The sequence below is a fragment of the Chiloscyllium punctatum genome, chromosome 11, assembly GCF_047496795.1.
Source record: "Chiloscyllium punctatum isolate Juve2018m chromosome 11, sChiPun1.3, whole genome shotgun sequence".
Lineage (NCBI taxonomy): Eukaryota > Metazoa > Chordata > Chondrichthyes > Orectolobiformes > Hemiscylliidae > Chiloscyllium > Chiloscyllium punctatum.
The window spans coordinates 41,774,849-41,786,907 of NC_092749.1; positions in this window are offsets into that span (position 1 = coordinate 41,774,849).

Below are 12,059 nucleotides of genomic sequence, written 5' to 3' on the forward strand. Positions count from 1 at the left end.
GGTTGCAGTGTCTATAATGGGGAATGAGGGGGTTTGTACTGTCTAATGGAGGAGGAGGGGGCTTGCAGTGTCTACACTGGGGAAGGAGAGGGGTTGCAATGTCTATACTGGGGGGAGGAGGGGGTTTGCAGTGTCTATAATGGGGGGAGGAGGTTTGCAGTGTCTATAATGGGGGAGGAGGGGGGTTGCAGTGTCTAATGGGGGGAGTAGGGTGGTTGCAGTGTCCATAATGGGGGGAGGAGGGGGGGGGTTACAGTGTCTGTAATGGGGGTAGGAGAGGGGTTTGAAGTGTATAATGGGGGGAGGAAGGGGGTTACAGTGTATAATGGGGGAGGAAGGGGGGTTACAGTGGTCTACAATGGGAGGAGGAGGGGGTTACAGTGTCTATAATGGGGGAGAGTGGGGGTTACAGTGTCTATACTAGGGGGAGGAGGGGGGTTTGCAGTGTCTATAACTGGGGGGAGGAGGGGGGTTTGCAGTGTCTATACTGGGGGGAGGAGGGGGTTTGCAGTGTCTATACTGGGGGAGGAGGGGGTTTGCAGTGTCTATAATGGGGGAGGAGGGGGGTTGCAGTGTCTACAATGGGGGGGGGAGGGGGGTTGCAGTGTCTACAATGGGGGAGAGGGGGGGGTTACAGTGTCTATACTGGGGGGAGGAGGGGGTTTGCAGTGTCTATAATGGGGGAGGAGGGGCGTAGCAGTGTCTACAATGGGGGGGGAGGGGGGTTGCAGTGTCTACAATGGGGGGGAGGAGGTGGGTTGCAGCATCTATAATGGGGGAGGAGGAGGGTTGCAGTGTCTGTAATTGGGGAGGAGGGGGGTTGGCAGTGTCTGTAATTGGGGGAGGGAGGGGTATTGCAGTGTCTCTATTGGGGGAGGAGGGGGGTTTGCGGTGTCTCTATTGGGGGAGGAGGGGGTTTGCAGTGTCCATACTGGGGGAGTAGGGGGGTTGCAGTGTTTATACTGGGTGAGGAGGGGGGTTGCAGTGTCCATAATGGGGGAAGAAGGGTGTGTTTGCAGTGTCTATAATTGGGGGAGGGGGGTTGCAGTGTCTATAATGGCGGGAGGAGGGGTGTTGCAGTGTCTATAATGGCGGGAGAAGGAGGGGTTGCAGTGTCTGTACTGGGGGAGAAGGAGGGGTTGCAGTGTCTGTACTGGGGGAGAAGGAGGGGTTGCAGTGTCTGTAATGGGGGGGAGGAGGGGGATTGCAGTGTCTATAATGGGGAGGAGGAGGGGTGTTGCAGTGTCTATAATGGTGGAGGAGGGCGGGTTGCAGAATCTATAATGGGGGAGGAGGGGGTTGCAGAGTCTATAATGGGGGAGGAGGGGGTGTTACAGTGTCTATAATGGTGGGAGGAGGGGGGGGTTGCAGAATCTATAATGGGGGAGGAGGGGGGTTGCAGAGTCTATAATGGGGGAGGAGGGGTGGGTTGCAGTGTCTATAATGGGGGAGGAGCTGGGTTGCAGTGTGTATAATGGGGGAGGAGGGGGGTTGCAGTGTCTACTCCGGGGGAGGACGGGAGTTGCAGTGCCTATACTGGGGTAGGAGGGGGGTTGCAGTGTCTGTAATGGGGTAGGAGGGGGGGTTGCAGTGTCTATATTGGGGGAGGAGGAGGGTTGCAGAGTCTATAATGGGGGAGGAGGGGGGTTGCAGAGTCTATAATGGGGGAGGAGGGGGTTGCAGGGTCTATAATGGGGGAGTAGGGGGGTTGCAGCCTCTATACTGGGAGAGGAGGGGGGTTGCAGTGTCTATAATGGGGGAGGAGGAGGGTTTGCAGTGTCCATACTGGGGGAGTAGGGGGGTTGCAGTTTCTATACTGGGCGAGGAGGGGGGTTGCCAGTGTCCGTAATGGGGGAAGGAGGGTGTTTGCAGTGTCTATAATGGGGGGAGGGGGGTTGCAGTGTCTATTATGGCGGGAGGAGGGGGGTTCCAGTGTCTGTACTGGGGGAGAAGGGGAGGTTGCAGTGTCTGTAATGGGGGGAGAAGGGGGGGTTGCAGTGTCTGTAATGGGGGGAGGAGGGGGGATTGCAGTGTCTATACTGGGGGAGGAGGGGTTGCAGTGTCTGTAATGGGGGGAGGAGGGGGGGTTGCAGTGTCTATAATGGGGGAGGAGCTGGGTTGCAGTGTGTATAATGGGGGAGGAGCTGGGTTGCAGTTTGTATAATAGGGGAGGAGGGGGGTTGCAGTGTCTACTCTGGGGGAGGAGGGGGGTTGTAGTGCTTATACTGGGGGAGGAGGGGGGGGTTGCAGTGCCTATACTGGGGAGAGGAGGGGGGTTGCAGTGTCTGTAATGGGTGTAGGAGGGGGGATTGCAGTGTCTGTAATGGGGGAATGACGGGGGTTGCAGTGTCTATATTGGGGGACGAGGGGGATTGCAGTGTCTATATTGGGGCAGGAGAAGGGTTGCAGTGTCTGTAATGGGGGAAGGAGGGGGTGTGCAGTGTCTATACTGGGGGGAGGAGGGTGTTGCAGTGTCTATACTGGGGAGGAGGGTGGGGTGCAGTGTCTGTAATGGGGAGGGAGGAGGGTTGCAGTGTCTCTAATGGGGGGGGGGAGTGGGGTCACAATGTCTATAATGGGGTGGAGGAGGAGGGTTGCTGTGTCTATAATGGGGGGAGGAGGGGGGGTTGCAGGGTCTATAATGGGGGAGGAGGGGGGTTGCAGGGTCTATAATGGGGGAGGAGGGGGGTTGCAGGGTCTATAATGGGGGAGGAGGGGGGTTGCAGTGTCTATATTGGGGGACGAGGAGGATTGCAGTGTCTATATTTTGGGGAGGGGGGGATTGCAGTGTCTATATTGGGGGAGGAGGGGGATTGCAGTGTCTGTAATGGTGGGAGGAGGGGAGTTGCAGTGTCTATAATGGGGGGGAGAGAGGGGGGGGTTGCAAGTGTCTATAATGGGGGGGAGGAGAGGGGGGGTTGCAGTGTCTATAATGGGGGGAGGAGGGGGGGGTTGCAGTATCTATAATGGCAGGGAGGAGGGGGGCTTGCAGTGTCTATAATGGCAGGGAGGAGGGGGCTTGCAGTGTCTATAATGGGGGGAGGAGGCAGGGGTGCGTGTCAATAATGGGGGGAGGAGGGGGTTGCAGTGTCTATACTGGGGAAGGAGGGGGGTTGCCCGTGTCTATAAGTGGGGGGGAGAGAGGGGGGTTGCAGGATAATGGCGGGGAGGACGGGGGGAGGGGGGGTTGCAGTGTCTATAATGGGGGAAGGAGTGGGTTTGCAGTGTTTGTACAGGGGAGGAGGGGGGGGTTGCAGTGTCTGTAATGGGGGAAGGAGAGGGGTTGCAGTGTTTATAATGGGGGGAGGAGAGGGGTTGCAGTGTCTATAATGGGGGAGAGTAGGGGGGGTTACAGTGGTCTATAATGGGGGGGATGGGGGTTGCCCGTGTCCACACTGGGGGAGGAAGGGGGGTTGCAGCGTCTATAATGGGGGAGGAGGGGGGTTGCAGTGTCTGTAATTGGGGGGGAGGAGGGGTATTGCAGTGTCTCTATTGGGGAGGAGGGGGTTTGCAGTGTCCATACTGGGGGGAGTAGGGGGGTTGCAGTGTCTATACTGGGCGAGGAGGGGGATTGCAGTGTCCGTAATGGGGGAAGGAGGGTGTTTGCAGTGTCTATAATTGGGGGAGGGGAGTTGCAGTGTATATAATGGCGGGAGGAGGGGGATTGCAGTGTCTATAATGGGGAGGAGGAGGGGGTGTTGCAGTGTCTATAATGGGCGGGAGGAGGGGGGGTTGCAGAATCTATAATGGGGGAGGAGGGGGGGTTGCAAAGTCTATAATGGGGGGAGGGAGGGGGGGTTGCAGTGGTGTATAATGGGGGAGGGAGCTGGGTTGCAGTGTTGTATAATGGGGAGGAGGGGGGTTGCAGTGTCTACTCCGGGGAGAGGACAGGGGTTGCAGTGCCTATACTGGGAGAGGAGGGGGGTTGCAGTGTCTGTAATGGGGAGAGGAGGGTTGCAGAGTGTATAATGGGGGAGGAGGAGGGTTGCAGAGTCTATAATGGGGGAGGAGGAGGGTTGCAGAGTCTATAATGGGGAGGAGGAGGGTTGCAGAGGTCTATAATGGGGGAGGAGGAGGGTTGCAGAGTCTATAATGGGGGGAGGAGGGGGGTTGCAGAGTCTATAATGGGGGAGGAGGGGGGTTGCAGGGTCTATAATGGGGGAAGGAGGGGGGTTGCAGCCTCTATACTGGGAGAGGAGGAGGGGTTGCAGTTTCTGTAATGGGGGAAGGAGGGGGGTTGCAGTGTCTATAATGGGGGGAGGAGGAGGGTTGCAGTGTCTATAATGGGGGGAGGGGGGTTGCAGTGTCTGTACTGGGGGAGGAAGGGGGTTGCAGTGTCTATAATGGGGGTAGGAGGGGGGTGTTGCAGTGTCTATACTGGGGGGAGGAGGGTGGAGTTGCAGTGTCTGTAATGGGGGAGGAGGGGGGTCACAATGTCTATAATGGGGGGAGGAGGGGGGGGTCACAATGTCTATAATGGGGTGGAGGAGGAGGGTCACAATGTCTATAATGGGGTGGAAGAGGAGGGTTGCAGTGTCTATAATGGGGGAGGAGGAGGGTTGCAGAGTCGATAATGGGGGAGGAGGGGGGTTGCAGGGTCTATAATGGGGAGGAGGGGGGTTGCAGGTCTATAATGGGGGAGGAGGGGGGGGTTGCAGTGTCTGTAATGGGGGAAGGAGGGGGGTTGCAGTGTCGATATTGGGGGACGAGGAGGATTGCAGTGTCTATATTGGGGGAGGAGGGGGATTGCAGTGTCTATATATGGGGAGGAGGGGGATTGCAGTGTCTGTAATGGTGGGAGGAGGGGGGTTGCAGTGTCTATAATGGGGGGGGAGGAGAGGGGGGGTTGCAGTGTCTCTAATGGGGGGGGAGGAGAGGGGGGTTGCAGTGTCTATAATGGGGGGGAGGAGGGGGGGGATGCAGTGTCTATAATGGCAGGGAGGAGGGGGGCTTGCAGTGTCTATAATGGGGGGAGGGGGGGTTGCAGTGTCTATAATGGGGGGGAGGAGGGGTTGCAGTGTATATAATGGGGGAAGGAGGGGGGTTGAGTGTCTATAATCGGGGGGGAGGAGGGAGGTTGCAGTGTCTATAATGGGGGGGAGGAGGGGGGAGTTGCAGTGTCTATAATGGGGGGGAGGAAGGGGGTTGCCATGTCTATACTGGGGAGGAGGAGGGGGGTTTGCAGTGTCTATAATGGGGGGGCGGGGGGGGCGGAGGTTGCAGTGTCCTATAATGGGGGGGATGATGGGGTTGCAGTTTCTATAATGGGGGGAGGAGAGGGATTGCAGGTGTTTATAATGAGGGGGAGGACAGGGGGTTTGCAGTGTCTATAATGGGGGAAGGAGGGGGGTTGCAGTGTCTATAATGGGGGTGTGGAGGGGGGTTTCAGTATAATGGGGGGAGGAGGGGGGTGCACTATAATGGGGGGAGGAGGGTGTTTGCCATGTCTATAATGGGGGGAGGAGGGGGTTTTGCAGTGTCTATAATGGGGGGGAGGAGGGGTTTGCAGTGTCTATAATGGGGGGAGGAGGGGGGTTTGCAGTGTCTATCGTGGGGAAGGAGGGTGGTTGCAGTGTCTATAATGGGGGGGGGGGGGGGGGGGGGGGGGGGGGGGAGGAAGGGGGTTGCAGTATCTATACTGGGGAAGGTGGGGGGGTTGCAGTATAATGGGGGGAGCAAGGGGGTTGCAGTATAATGGGGGGGAATGGGGGGGTTGCAGTGTCTATGATGTGGGGGAGGAGGGGGTTTGCAGTGTCCTGTACTGGGGAGGAGGGGGGTTGCAGTGTCTGTAATGGGGGGAGGAGGGGGGTGCAGTGTCTGTAATGGGGGGAGGAGGGGGGTTGCAGTGTCTATAATGGGGGGAGGAGGGGGTTTGCAGTGTCTATAATGGGGGGAGGAGGGGGTTTGCAGTGTCTATAATGGGGGGAGGAGGGGGGTTTGCAGTGTCTATAATGGGGGGGGAGGGGGTTTGCAGTGTCTATAATGGGGAAGGGGGGATTGCAGTGTCTATAATGGGGGGGGGGGGGGGGGGGAGGGGGGGAGGGGGGGGGGGGGGGGTTGCAGTATAACGGGGGGGGAGGAGGGGGGGGTTGGCAGTGTCTATAATGGGGGGGGGAGGGTGGGTTGCAGTGTCTATAATGGGGGAGGAGGGGGTTTGCAGTGTCTATAATGGGGGGAGGAAGTGCATTGCAGTGTCTGTAATGGCGGGAGGAGGGGAGTTTCAGTGTCTGTAATGGGCGGGGAGGGGGTTTGCAGTGTCTATCGTGGGGAAGGAGGGTGGTTGCATTGTCTATAATTGGGGGAGGAAGGGGGTTGCAGTATCTATACTGGGAAGGTGGGGGGGGTTGCAGTATAATGGGGGGAGCAAGGCGTTGCAGTATAATGGGGGGGAATGGGGGGGTTGCAGTGTCTATGATGTGGGGGAGGAGGGGGTTGCAGTGTCTGTAATGGGGGGAGGAGGGGCAGTTGCAGTGTCTATAATGGGGGAGGAGGGGGGTTGCCGTGTCTATAATGGGGGGGGAGGAGGGTGGGTTGCAGTGTCTATAATGGGGGAGGAGGGGGTTTGCAGTGTCTATAATGGGGGGAGGAAGGGCGTTGCAGTGTCTGTAATGGCGGGAGGAGGGAGTTTCATTGTCTGTAATGGGCGGGGGAGGGGGGTTTGCAGTGTCTATCGTGGGGAAGGAGGGTAGTTGCAGTGTCTATAATTGGGGGAGGAAGGGGGTTGCAGTATCTATACTGGGGAAGGTGGGGGGGGGGGTTGCAGTATAATGGGGGGAGCAAGGGGGTTGCAGTATAATGGGGGGGAATGGGGGGGTTGCAGTGTCTATGATGTGGGGGAGGAGGGGGGTTGCAGTGTCTGTAATGGGGGGAGGAGGGGCAGTTGCAGTGTCTATAATGGGGGAGGAGGGGGGTTGCCGTGTCTATAATGGGGGGGGGGGGGTTGCAGTGTCTATAATGGGGGGAGGAGGCAGGGTTTGCAGTGTCTATAACGGGGGGAGGAAGGGGGTGTTGCAGTGTCTGTAATGGGGGAAGGAGGGGGTTTGCAGTGTCAATAATGGGGGGGAGGAGTGGGGTTGCAGTGTCTATAATGGGGGGAGTGGGGTTCAGTGTCTATAATGGTGCGGAGGGGTCTACATTGTGGGTGAGGATGGGGTTTCAGTGTCAACAATGGGGATGGAGGAGTGTGCAGTTTTGATAATTGGGGGATGAGAGGTCTGCAGTTAGGAGGACAGGTCTGGAATGTTTACATTGGAGGAGAGAAGGTATCTACAGTGTCTACAAGGCAGCAGCTGAAATGTCTACAATGTGGTGCAGTGAGATAGTCTGCAATATCTATCGCCTTTCATCTTTTAGAATGGGCTGCAGGTTTCGGTTCATTCATATGTAACTCCCAGAACGTCTTTTAAGTCACATTCTCAAGATAACTTCAAGTATTATAAAAACCAGTGACAGCTCATTAAAGGTGTGATGTTAGAGGTCTGTCTGTATCCGAATCTTGAGTCAGGCTGTTTCTATTTCCAAAGACAAATTTAGAAAATATTACTTGGATTGACTGCCTGCAGTGTGTATTGTTTGAGCAAAATGCCACCATTACACTTGGGGACACCACCCACCATGTACACGACAAGTACTCATGTGCCTTGGCCATTGTTGTCTATCTCATATGCTGCAGGCAGGGATACCTCGAGGCATGGTACACTGGCAAGATCAAGCAGATGCTACGACAACGTACGAATGGATACTGCGCAACAGTCACCAGGTTGGGATGTTCCCTCCCAGTTGGGGAACACTTCAGTGGTCAGGGACATTGGGCCTCGGATCTTCAGGTGACCATCCTCCAAGGCAGACTTCGGTACAGGCAACAACACAAAGTGGCCAAGCAGAGACTGATAGCCAAGTTTGGTACCTATGAGGATGGCCTCAACCAGGACCTTGGGTTCATGTCATACTACAGGTGACCCCCACTACATGATTCATACTCTCACATACACACAGTCTCTCAAACACACATAGACCCCCCCCCCCCCCCACACTCTGACCTATGCATAGACCCTCTCACCGGCTTATACCCCATCACACACATGTACTCCTTTACCAAGCTTGCACACACAAACACACACTGATGTGCACTCACACTCACAAGCACGCACACATATAAGTCATTTGCAGAATTATATTTTCAGATGCATTCTAATTTGCTCAAAAATAGCACAACCTGCAGGCAGTCAATCTATGTAATATTTTGTAAATTCCACTTTGGAAATAGAACCAGTCTGACTCAAGGTTGGGATACAGACAGACTCTAACCCCTCACCTTTAATGCATTGTCTGACCTGAGATGTCACCTTTTTTAAATAAAACCTTAAGCTATCTTGAGAATGTGACTTAAAAGAAGTTTGTGGATTTAAATATTAATGAACTGAAACCTGCAATCCATTCTAAAAAATGAAAAACTTAACAATCTAAGCTTGTTCAATATATCATTTCAGTTGCATGACACTGCAATCTTTTGCTATAAATTCTATGTCTTATGGTCTTGCTTCACAACTACATGATGAACGAGCAGCGCTCTGAAAGCTAGTGTTTCCAAATAAACCTGTTGGACTATAACCTGGTGTTGTGTGATTTTTAACTATATTAAATATCTGAAGAAATCTTCAGCAGTACAAAAGCCAGTACCATCCAAGGAGAAGAAAGAAGGAAAACATGGCAGTATGAAAACCAACCTTTTTTTAAAAATTAACTATTTAAAGGCACAGACAAGCGGTAAGCTTCTGTGAAGGTAGCACACTGGCAGTTGGAAAAGGCTGCAGAAGCAATAGCAGTACTCAGCCTGTCTGTAGAAGTTGGACATTGTTATAAATGGTAGAAAATACATTTAAAAACTGAAGATCACAAAGCCTTATCAAAGCTACAAATCATAAAGCTGGACATGTAATGCAGTTGATATCTGATACCTAACATTAGTTCCTTTGAGGAAGGATAAAAATTCTCAGATTAAAGCATGAGAAGCTAAAAGAAGACTTAAATTGCTGTGTTTAGTAAATGAGCATCATTATAATCACTTAAATGTTTTGGAAACAAAACAGAAAAGAAACCTTAAGAAAAAGAAGCTCTCTTTAAACTCTTAAAGTAATTGTGAAGGGATTTACTAAAGAAAATTGTTAACTTAGCAGTATAAGATCAAATAATGAAAGTGAAAACGTCAAAAGCAGAAGAAAGACGCACTAAAATCATCATTTTAACACAGAGTCACAGAGATGTACAGCACAGAAACAGACCCTTTGGTCCAACCCATCCATGCCGACCAGATATCCCAACCCAAAGTATATCCCACCTGCCAACACCCAGCCCGTATCCCTCCAAACTCTTCCTATACCCATCCAAATGCTTTTTAACTTTTGCAATTGTACCAACCTCCATTTTCTCTGGCAGCTCATTCCATACACGTACCACCCTCTGTGTGAAAAAGTTGCCCCTTAGGTCTCTTTTATATCTTTTCCCTCACCCTAAACCTATGCCCTCTCATTCTGGACTACCCCACTCCAGGGAAAAGACTTTGTCTATTTATCCTATCTATGCACATCTATTTTGAAAACCTGTATTACGTCACCCCTCAGCCTCCGACGTACCAGGAAAAACAGCCCCAGCCTGTTTAGCCTCTCCCTATAGCTCAAATCGTCCAATCCTGGCAACATCCTTATAAGTCTTTTCTGAACCCTTTCAAGTTTCACAACATCTTTCCGATAGGAAAGAGACCAGAATTGCACACAATATTCCAACAGTGGCCTGACCAATGTCCTGTACAGCCGCAACATGGCCTCCAAACTTCTGTACTCAATACTCTGACCAATAAAGGAAAGCATACCAAATGCCTTCTTCACTAGCCTATCTACCTGCGACTCCACTTTCGAGGAGCTATGAACCTGCACTCCAAGGTCTCTTTGTTCAGTAAAGGTAAAAACAATGACTGCAGATGCTGGAAAGCAAATACTGGATTAGTGGTGCTGGAAGAGCACAGCAGCTGCTCGTTGGCTGTGCTCTTCCAGCACCACTAATCCAGTAACACTCCCGAGGACCTTACCATTAAGTGTATGAGTCCTGCTAAGATTTGCTTTCCCAAAATGCAACATCTCGCATTTATGTGAATTAAACTCCATCTGCACTTCTCAGTGCATTGGTCTATCCAATCAAGATCCGACTGTAATCTGAGGTAACCTTCTTCGCTGTCCACTACACCTTCAATTTTGTTGTCATCTGCAAACTTACTAACTATAACCTCTTATGCTTGCATCCAAATCATTTATATAGATCACGAGAAGTAGTGGACCCAGCACCAATCCTTGTGACACTCCACTGGTCACAGGCTTCCAGTTTGAAAAACAACCCTCCACCACCACCCTCTGTCTTCTACCTTTGAGCCAGTTCTGTATCCAAATGGCTAGTTCTCCCTGTATTCCGTGAGATCTAACCTTGCTAACCAGTCTCCCATGGGGAACCTTATCGATCGCCTTACTGAAGTCCATATAGATCACATCTACCACTCTGCCCTTCGTAGATATCACATTGGAATGAACAGTTAATGGAGAACTGCAGACCAGTGTCTACATGAAAGCAACACACAGATCAGATACTTAACTGCAGAAACAATTATCCCAACACATTTTAAAATGGGCCACAACACTCTGCAGCATACAGGAATTACGAACAGCAGAAGAAACATTCCTACACAGCGTTTTCAAGAAGAATGGGTATCCGATAAACACAGTCCACTCATTCTTAAACAACAAACCAAAACAAGTAGACACAACACGCCCAAAGACTCTAGCCATGCTACCATACATCAAAGACATCTTGGAGATGACTACCAAACTACTCCGACCCCTTGGCATCATGATAGCCCACAAACCTGCCAACACATTGAAACAGCTACTGATGAACCTAAAAGACCCTATACCAACAACCAGCAAAATTAATGTCATTTACAAAATACTCTGCAAAGACTGTGACAAACACTACATCGGACAGACAGGCAGAAAACTAGCCACCAGGATACACGATCACCAACTTGAAGTGACCAACTATCACTAGTATCCTTGCATACAGATGAAGAAGGATATCACTTTGGGACAACACATCCATCCCAGAACAGGCTAAACAGAGACCCGCACAGGAATTCCTAGAGACCCAGCATTCAAACCGGAATTCCATCAATAAACAGTTCGATTTGGACCCCATTTATCAACCTCTGAGAAAAAGAACCAGAAATGATATCACCCACCTTAATGTGTCACCAAGAAACGTAAATAGAAAGTGGGACAGAACATCAGTGCTTCACCAGAGGCTCACTGATGATGTTACCTCGCATGGTGATGAAACCTCTGAAAACAAACCTGCCAGCTCAGCGAGCAAACTTACAACCTGAACCCCAACCTGAGTTACAAATCTCAAATATCGCATTCATATTGTTAAATAGGGTGCCAACTAACCTGAAGGGAAGGATGACATGAACTTATAGTACTCTCCTCCATCTTGGAAATACACATTTTTTAAAAACATTTTAACAATGTTTACATTTAGTTTCATACCTCAGCCTATTCCCACAGCACAGCAAATGAATCCTCTCCAATATTCTTTCTAACAAGAGAATTTCAAATCTTAACAACCCTCTATGTGAAACAAATTCCTGCCATTTCCTCCCCATATTATCTCAATCATTTAAGATCTCAGTCATTTAAAACACACCAGAGAAAACTTGGTCAAATCCAAGTCAACAATGAGAGACAGCCAGCAGAGATTTACTTAAGGAAAGCGGTGGCTGACAAACCAGACCGAATTATTTGATGAGAGGTTGATGAAGATAATGAAGTGAATGTATATGGCATGCGGACTAGCTTTCCGAAGGCTGCTCCTTTGTCAGGGAGCTATGGAGCAGGTCCGACCTCATTTATTACCTGCTGGAGTTCAATGCTCCGAAAGCTTGTGCTTCCAAAGAAACCTGTTGGACTATAACCTGGTGTTGAGTTAATTTTAACTTTGTCTACCGATGCCCAACACCG